The sequence below is a fragment of the Bradysia coprophila genome, unplaced genomic scaffold (genome assembly GCF_014529535.1).
Source record: "Bradysia coprophila strain Holo2 unplaced genomic scaffold, BU_Bcop_v1 contig_193, whole genome shotgun sequence".
NCBI lineage: Eukaryota > Metazoa > Arthropoda > Insecta > Diptera > Sciaridae > Bradysia > Bradysia coprophila.
This window is the reverse complement of record NW_023503456.1, coordinates 2,006,450-2,015,045: the sequence shown is the minus strand read 5'-3', so window position 1 is coordinate 2,015,045 and position 8,596 is coordinate 2,006,450. Positions and strand designations below refer to the sequence as shown.

The 8,596-nt window shown below is 36.7% G+C and overlaps 1 protein-coding gene across 1 annotated transcript in view; it reads right to left on the bottom strand.

Annotated features, from left to right (window-relative positions):
- The window catches only part of LOC119075216, a 74,776-nt gene that overhangs the window by 12,417 nt on the left and 53,763 nt on the right, over positions 1 to 8,596 (bottom strand). The window lies entirely within an intron of this gene.

Here is an 8,596-nt window from a genome sequence, read left to right as displayed (position 1 = left end):
TTTTGAGATTTTATATTTTTGAACTGAAGAAAAACATCGAAAAACACCGAAATTAATATTGCAACGGTATGCTTGCAACGTCATCTGTCGAAAATATTATCAAGAGTTCGGCGAGTGATTTCACTCTAAGAAAATAATGAATCAAGTATGCAATTCAATTAAAACAAATCGAGCAACCCTTGAAACAGGGTATAAATACAGTGAATCTGTATGGAAACAAATCAGAATAAACACAACTACTGAACGGGCAATATGCCCTAAGTAACGAGTTTCTCTCAAGTAGATGTGCTGACACATGCGTGTTGGGGAGAATATCCCTCCAGTACAAATAGTAAAGTAGAACCGTCAATGCAGCGGCCGACCGACGAATTAAGAAGAATGTAAAATTCTTAACATCATCTGTTATCATCTGTCTGAATGATGCTGACAATATTCTGCGGATTGGAACAGCTGTTTTAAAGCCTGCTTACTTAAAACAACTGATCCAATCCGAAGAGTATTCCCCGAATCATCGAAACTAATTTATTTCACGTGGCTAGAACTCTGTGACAATGTTTCACTATCGGCTCGCACTTTTCCATTTTCTGTTTTACAAGCACATAGACTGTTATGATCAGAGCGAGAAAACCGAAGACTAGTTATTATAACTTGCCATGGGGTACTTGTCAAAGTATTTGCTTCTCTTTCAACGTGGTACGTTGAGAGCGAGAGAACAGAAGACCAGTTTATTTTAACTTGCCTCGGGGTACTTGTCAAAATATCTTCTTCTCTTTCATCATAACACTCTATTCAGCGAGAGACTGTTATAGTGATAGAGAAGGAAATATACAATTTGGACCAGTTACTTAACTGGTCTTAGGGGATACGTCAAAAACTTATATGAAAATGTTCGACCAAACTCTATAATCAGACTAATTTAGCTGAAAATAAACTTTCGAAGACGACAATAAGGGCCAATTCTTTGTCATAGTCAATTACGCGACAAAAACACGACGAAAATAAGTTTTTCAAGTAACATTATCCCTAGAGACACCGTTTCGTTCCGCTAAATTCTTCGAACTTCTAAGTTCATCTTTACAATTCCCGTGAAATGTAAAGTGAAGACCAACACATTGGGGAACTCATCAGGGACGTCAATGTGTGGCAGTTTTTCAATTTATATGCGTTCTACGGAAGAGGTGAGCATTGTTCGTTAGGTTTTTCGTTCGAAAGGTTAGCAATTAATTTTTCAGAGACTTCAAGCGTTCAATTATCGAGTCTATTACTTCATTTGATCTATGCATTTTCCTAATATACAGAAGCAAAATCTTTTGCTTCAACTGTCGTAACACTACGTTTTGCTATAAGACCGCATAACAGATGACAAAGCCATATGTAAACAAGAAATTCGAAGCCGCGGGAAAGTGTAAAAAAACCATTTTTATAGTTACGGTTGCTCATATTTTGTTGCTCTATTATTTAAGAGATGCTTAGCAAAGCCGTCTGATATCTTGCGCAACGGCTACCTAAACTAGTTTTTCCCAATGCAATAAAAATTGTTTGATGAGTATGTCAATAGGAAACCGCCGTTGTCCTGTAAAGGCGCCACTAGTACTTCAGTTTTTTTTCGTGCTCTATGGCCTCAAGATGAACTTATCGAAAACAAAAGTCATGACCAACATCGGGGACGATAGAGAAATCAAAATTGGTGACACTGTCATTGAACGAGTCGACAGCTACGTATATCTAGGACATAAACTGACGTTAGGTCTGGACAACCAGACTGCAGAAATAAGACGTAAGATTGGTCTTGCATGGGCAGCGTTCGGAAGACTCAGACTCATTTTCAAAAGCAAATTGAATAATAGTCTGAAACGCAAAGTTTTCGACACTTGTGTCCTTCCAGTGCTGACTTATGGAGTGGAAACGTTAACTTTAACGAAAGCATCCGAAGATAAATTGAGAGTGACACAAAGAGCCATGGAACGGAGTATGCTCGGAATAACACTCAGAGACAGAATGACGAATCAATGGATTCGACAACAAACCAGGGTCGTTGCTGTCATGGAAAGAATAGCATCTCTGAAATGGAGCTGGGCGGGACATATTGCAAGAAGGACAGACGAACGTTGGACCAAAAAGATCATGAACTGGCGACCATATAAAAGACGAGCTACAGGTAGACCACCTGAGAGATGGACAAACGAAATTAAGAATATTGCAGGTACAAACTGGCAGCAAATGGCAATGGATCGTACGAAATGGAAAGAAGTTGGAGGGGCAGTGGATAGAAACAGGCTGAAAAAGAAGAATAAGAAGAGATTTTCTAGTGACTCTATGAAATATCACAGTAGTGAAGTTGGCTAAGAAAGAAACGAAGCGCTGGCTGGCATAAGTGACTTTACTACGAATTGCGATAGAATCACACAAAAATCTATCACTTAAGCTTTAGTTTCCCAACAGCCATTTCCCTCCGATTTTTCATTTTTTTCCGTCAATGTGTCGAAAATCGACTTTATCACGTTCATTATCGTAATGGAATTAGAACACAAATGAATAAAATTGATGAATACACGGTACACAATACTTTCATTATTGTTGAACAGTTCGTTTACTTCATTTACAAAGTGTATTGACAAAATGGCAGATCGGGCAGCACTGAAACCGCTAAAATTTATCTTTATTTTGTTCCGATTGTGTGGATTTTGTCCTATGCAAATTGACATTATTGAAAACGTTACAAACACGCGAATCCAGTTCAGTTACAGCCGCAAATGGACTATAATATCATTATTGATTTTATCCTTTGACGGTATTTTACTAGCAAGAATGTGCATAGTTCCACTTGTACCACTCAATACGTTCCAAGGACTTATGACACAGGCACGACTCATCGGAGCCTTTTTGCATCTGGTGGTGTGTTTGATCGAATCGACTTTCAATTCCTCGATGAAAATTAAGTTTTTCGAAGGAATGGATGAGACGGATGCAATTTTACGGAAATTGAATTATCACGTTGCGTACAACTTTCGGAGATACATTGTGAGTTCGAACGGACACGTTTGCCAAGAACATTTTGAACGAAAATGGGTTGTCTTGTATCTCTAGGTTCTGATGACATTTTCATTTTTCGTCATATTTCTCGTTCCACAAATTTTGTACGCCGTTGTGAATGGTCTTCCACCTGGACCTACTTATCTTGCTAATTTTTCAATTTACCTACTGGTGAACTCACTCTCCGCCATAAACCTTACGCAGACTGTTTTCTGTACATTTTTAATGGAGCTGCGTTTGGATTCGTTGCACATCTACAGACATCTCTGGAATCATCCACCGAAACCAACATTCATTTGCGACTTCAACCAATATTACGACTCCATTTGTAACCTAGTAGCCATCTTTAACAGTTGTTTCGGTTGGTCCATGTTGGTAGAGGTTGCTAAGGATTTTATTTCCTTCGCTCACGGCTGGTACATTTTATTCACTAGACCGATGACATTAGGTGAATTTATGACAATTTTCGGTCTGTGCAATCACATCATCAAAGTATTCGTATTGTGTACGTTCTGTGAACGCATTCGATCTAAGGTTAGCTCATTGATGTTCTGTAGTGTGATTCAGTTTCAGAGTAACATGATTTTGTCGTTGGTGTCTAGAAAAATAAAATTCGCAAAATTGGTTTCATCATCGAAGAGATGGAAATATCTCGGAATATCACGCAAAGATCGCTGGTTCGTTACCGAAATACAAATCAAAAAAACATATTATTTTCAGAACTGTAAGACGCGGATATTTTTAGACCAGAAAATTTGCATTGAAAGCACTTCATCGACATCAGGAAATAAATGCAGTGCAGTTGTTCCACATTGATTATATCTTACTATTTGGCGTAAGATGTTCGACTATTTCTATTGCCAGCACACTGTCCATATTTATCCATAATTTCTTTCAGTATTTCGGATTTGTAATGCAGTACGTGGTGATATGTATCCAATTTGAGGTCAAGTAAGAAAAAAGTGTGGGCACTCGATCGAAATAGGTACATGAAAGCAGAAATTCACTCCCGAAAAATGAGTCGTGTTACTTCATTCAAGGCTGTAAACTTTGGTCAGGTCACGCAGATGCAGATACTCGGTTTACACACCAAAATTGACGATAAATTAACGCGTGTTCCCGCGTATCTAAAAAAATGACGATGTGCGTGACCTCCCCAAAGTTATTTTCATGTTATATGCGTCGAAAAACGAACTTTTCAAGCACTATCGAACCCCCAAGCATGTAATAGTTATTTATGCTACAAGAACTATAAAGGGTGTTTTATGTTCGAGGAATGGTAAATGGTTCGAGGCGAACACTCATTTTACGAAAAACCACACATCATATTTCAATCAAACAAATCTAATGCGCCCTCGGGGTAGTCTCGTTTTAGTGTGTTAATTGACCTCGGCTACGCCTCTTCTTCTTCTTTTTCAGCCTGTTTCTATCCACTGCTGGATGTAGGCCTCTCCAACTTCTTTCCATTTCGTTCGATCCATTGCCATTTGCTGCCAGTTTGTACCTGCAACATTCTTAATTCCGTTTGTCCATCTCTCTGGTGGTCTACCTAGAGCTCGTCTTTTATATGGTCGCCAGTTCATGATCTTTTTGGTCCAACGTTCGTCTGTCCTTCTTGCAATATGTCCCGGCCAGCTCCATTTCAGAGATGCTATTCTTTCCATGACATCAACGACACTGGTTTGTTGTCGAATCCATTGATTCGTCATTCTGTCTCTGAGTGTTATTCCAAGCATACTCCGTTCCATGGCTCTTTGTGTCACTCTCAATTTATCTTCGGATGCTTTCGTTAAAGTTAACGTTTCCGCGCTCCATAAGTGAGCACTGGAAGGACTCAAGTGTCGAACACTTTGCGTTTCAAACAATTATTCATTTTGCTTTTGAAAATTAGTCTGAGTCTTCCGAACGCTGCCCATGCAAGACCAATTCTGGTACTTCTTCACATTGAAGACATTGATTAAACAAAGCCGTCATTGCCTTTAATAAGGAGTCTCCACCGGCTACGCCTCGGTTCAACAAAATGCATACTTTTAGTACTATTACATCACGTTCACATCAACCATGAAAAATATTTGACAGATGGCTCATACATTTTATGTCAACATTTTGCATTTTCCGATGAATTTTCCAAAGGTTTTCCACGAACATCTTAATGATGAAAAATCCTAAAGAGAACTCTTCGATCAATCACATGACAATCACAAGGTGAAAGAAATTATTTTCACGAAATTTCCCACATTTTCCTAGATTTTTTTTTTCAACATCTTCCTACCAGACCGATTTTAGGAAATTTCCGAAAATGTTATCTAGAAAACAGTCCCTGACTTTAATACTTGGAACAGGACAGGTATCAATTGATCTGAAACTCAAGTTGACCTGAAAATATCTGAGTCTGAAGTGGCATGATCTGAATTTACCTGAAATCTGAAGAGTAATAAAAATTCGGGTAAATCGAAAAAAATCACAGCATTGTGACTGTTGTCAAAGTGACGGTTTAAACGTCAAATGAAAATAAATCTTCGAAGTAATCATTAAGAGGCATCGGTGCTTAGCTAAGTTTGTATACTTAATCAGAAATTAAATGAAAATGTATGAACTATCTGTCAAAAATTCACTACTAGCGTCATTTTCTTTCAAAATTTAATTTTGTGACTAACTCTATTCTTTTTTTTCTTCTTCTTCTTCTGCTAACTGTATATACTTAAGATACTTAACGTGGTGTCTCCGTGTGCATGACAGTTAATATTTCAAGCAATATGCTCATCATATGTTCTTTTGTTTGAAATGTCAACTGTCACTTACATGGAGTAAAAACGTATGACTGTGTTTTCAGACTTAGCTTTAAAGAAACATCAACGATTTTGTAACCACCTGTAAGATTTATTTTCATCTGACGTCTAAAAAGTCGCTTTGACAGATGTGATAGACATACTTTTGATCCCAAAATGTTTGTTTCTCTTCGGATTTCATGTAAATTCAGGCCAGGCCACAAAAGGATTCATCAATCGTCGTCATCAGAAATAGAATTCCATTTTTAACCTTCTACTGGTCGAATTCAATTCATTCCGTTGGTTATACATAACTAAATTACAGAAGACATATCGTGGGAATTTAAATAAATTTCAAATATTAAATCAAGCGATCCAATTCAGTACGGCTTTTTTGAACAATACAATTTGGTTGTATATATGTGCACAGTACACAACACATTTGACCATGTAAATTGTATAACATCCATTGATGGATATGCGATGGATACAACTCATTTTATCAAAATAAAAAAAATTGTTTGTGTTCACTGTTCATGCATTTTCTAAATACGCCTTCAAATTCGTTATCTAGACATTAGAGAACTTTAGCAAATCACACAATAATGACAAAACCAATAATTTCCAACAATAACGAAAACGATATTGACACGGAAAAATTTTATCATTGTGAATGGAACGAGATGGGTAAATACGTTCACAAATCATGGTGTGTTATGTGGTGGCAGAATTCAAAATTTTTCTGAAGTACTTTAAATGAAATTAAATTGAAGTAGAAAAATATAATTTGTGCACCGGACAACTTTCTTAACAGCAGATATTCATCTTTAAAACATTTATCTAAGCCTAGGTGAAATAATAGCAGTGAAAAAGTGCTATTATTTCGTCTGGGATGAATATACGCATGGTTTGAAAGGTCTTTGCCAGTAGACCACAAAACAGGCATCACACAGTCTCGAGCTACACTTGGTTCCTGGTTGAAGATATCCGAAGATGGAAAAAGGGTGTTTTTTAACCTAGTTTTTTGCCGCTATAAACGATCGTTCCGGGTGAGAGTGGGCTCATCAAATACTTTCGGGGCATGCCTAGTTTGATTAGATTCATTGATAGATGTTGGAAAAAATTTACAACAAAAATTTTCAAAATCTGTGTGAACTTTTGACAGATCTGGGCTGGTACTGACGACGCTTAATGTGAACCTAATATGCTAGTTGTAACTTACATTATCTAAGCTTTCCATTGATAGCTCATTTTGACTGCTGGTGAATTTTACGAGTAGCGGGTGTACTAACATAAAAATCTGTTATGTGGACAATCTTATTTAATTTCTTGTTTATGGCTAAAAATTTCCAGTTGTAAGACAATTATTATTGAGAGTCAAAAATTGCGCAACCAATCAGAGGGTTCGAAAAATTTAGAATTTTTGTCTAAAACGTGTCTATTTGGATGGTACAGGGAGTTACACGAAAGAAAAAAAAATCTGAAAAGCAGCGAATGAATTTCAAAATGTGTTTCGGGTGAGCATGTGCTCCACGTGCTGTTTGTGAGGTTATGCTCACCACAGCACAACTTGTTCTCTAAATTATGTCGTCAAAAGGCAAGCTAATTTTTCCATCTCATTTCCACTAGCATCAGAATGTTCTAGTCTACAGATTTCAATAAATCTATGTATGTTCAGAGACACACGTTGTAGACAACAATTCTAAATTAAATAAACAATCAACGATCTGACGATTCTGTCAACACATTTATATACAATATAGCGGATAGGATATACTCGAATAAACTCAAATATACTGGATTGCTGGAGCTATACTGGATTACATGATCTACTGGAGCATAAATTCGAGTCTTGATTCATTTGGGCGTTTGTCTATTTCAGTTGTCCTGTGCATAAATCGTTGTTTCTACCTCAACAAGTGATTTTCTCAGCACACGTCCTAAAACTGAAGACTGGTGATGTTTCCTCTCGTTTGTCTTTCTTTTTTTCCAAAAATTCCCATTGATTAAACCGATAGGCTAAATCAGCGATTTTATTTCACAAGGATTCAATTTTACATTTATAAGTTCTCCCAAGTTGGAGGTGCTAATTCAAAGTAAATCCTTGACAACTTGTGAAGACTAAAACTAGAATTTATTCATCAAAATTCGAAATTCACTTATTGTCAACGCTGGTCCATCGAGAGATTCATATAAATTTATTATTTTCACATGAAACGCTTATATCCTCTGTGTGACTTTCATTTGAAAATGTCAAATCAATCGGATGATTTTTTGAATAATTGGATTAGTGGTTTAGTGGTTTAAAGTTTTTATTAACCAAGCTTTCGACAAACGACTGTTGTCATCATCAGGGTAAAACTATAACTGAAAATTTTGTTTCAAAGCTTTCTTGTTAAAATTGGAATAATTGGATTCAAAAATTTTAAACTCAAAATGAAAGAAGTTTGAATTCTGCCACCACATAACACACCATGATTTGTGAACATATTTACCCATCCCGCCTCATTCACAATGATAAAATTTTTCCGTGTCAATATCGTTTTCGTTATTGTTGGAAATTATTGGTTTTGTCGTTATTGTGTGATTTGCTAAAGTTCTCTATTATAACGTTGCTCTACTCATGTACCTAATGAACGAACATATTTTGCGTATGCCCGCTACACAACAACACAAAAAAGACCCACAATCGATGACGAATTCGATTTTTAATTTCAGACCTTTCGAAGGTCATTATCTGATTTGTTATTCATTCCGTTCTGGTTCAATGTTAACGTTACATGAGACGAGAATTG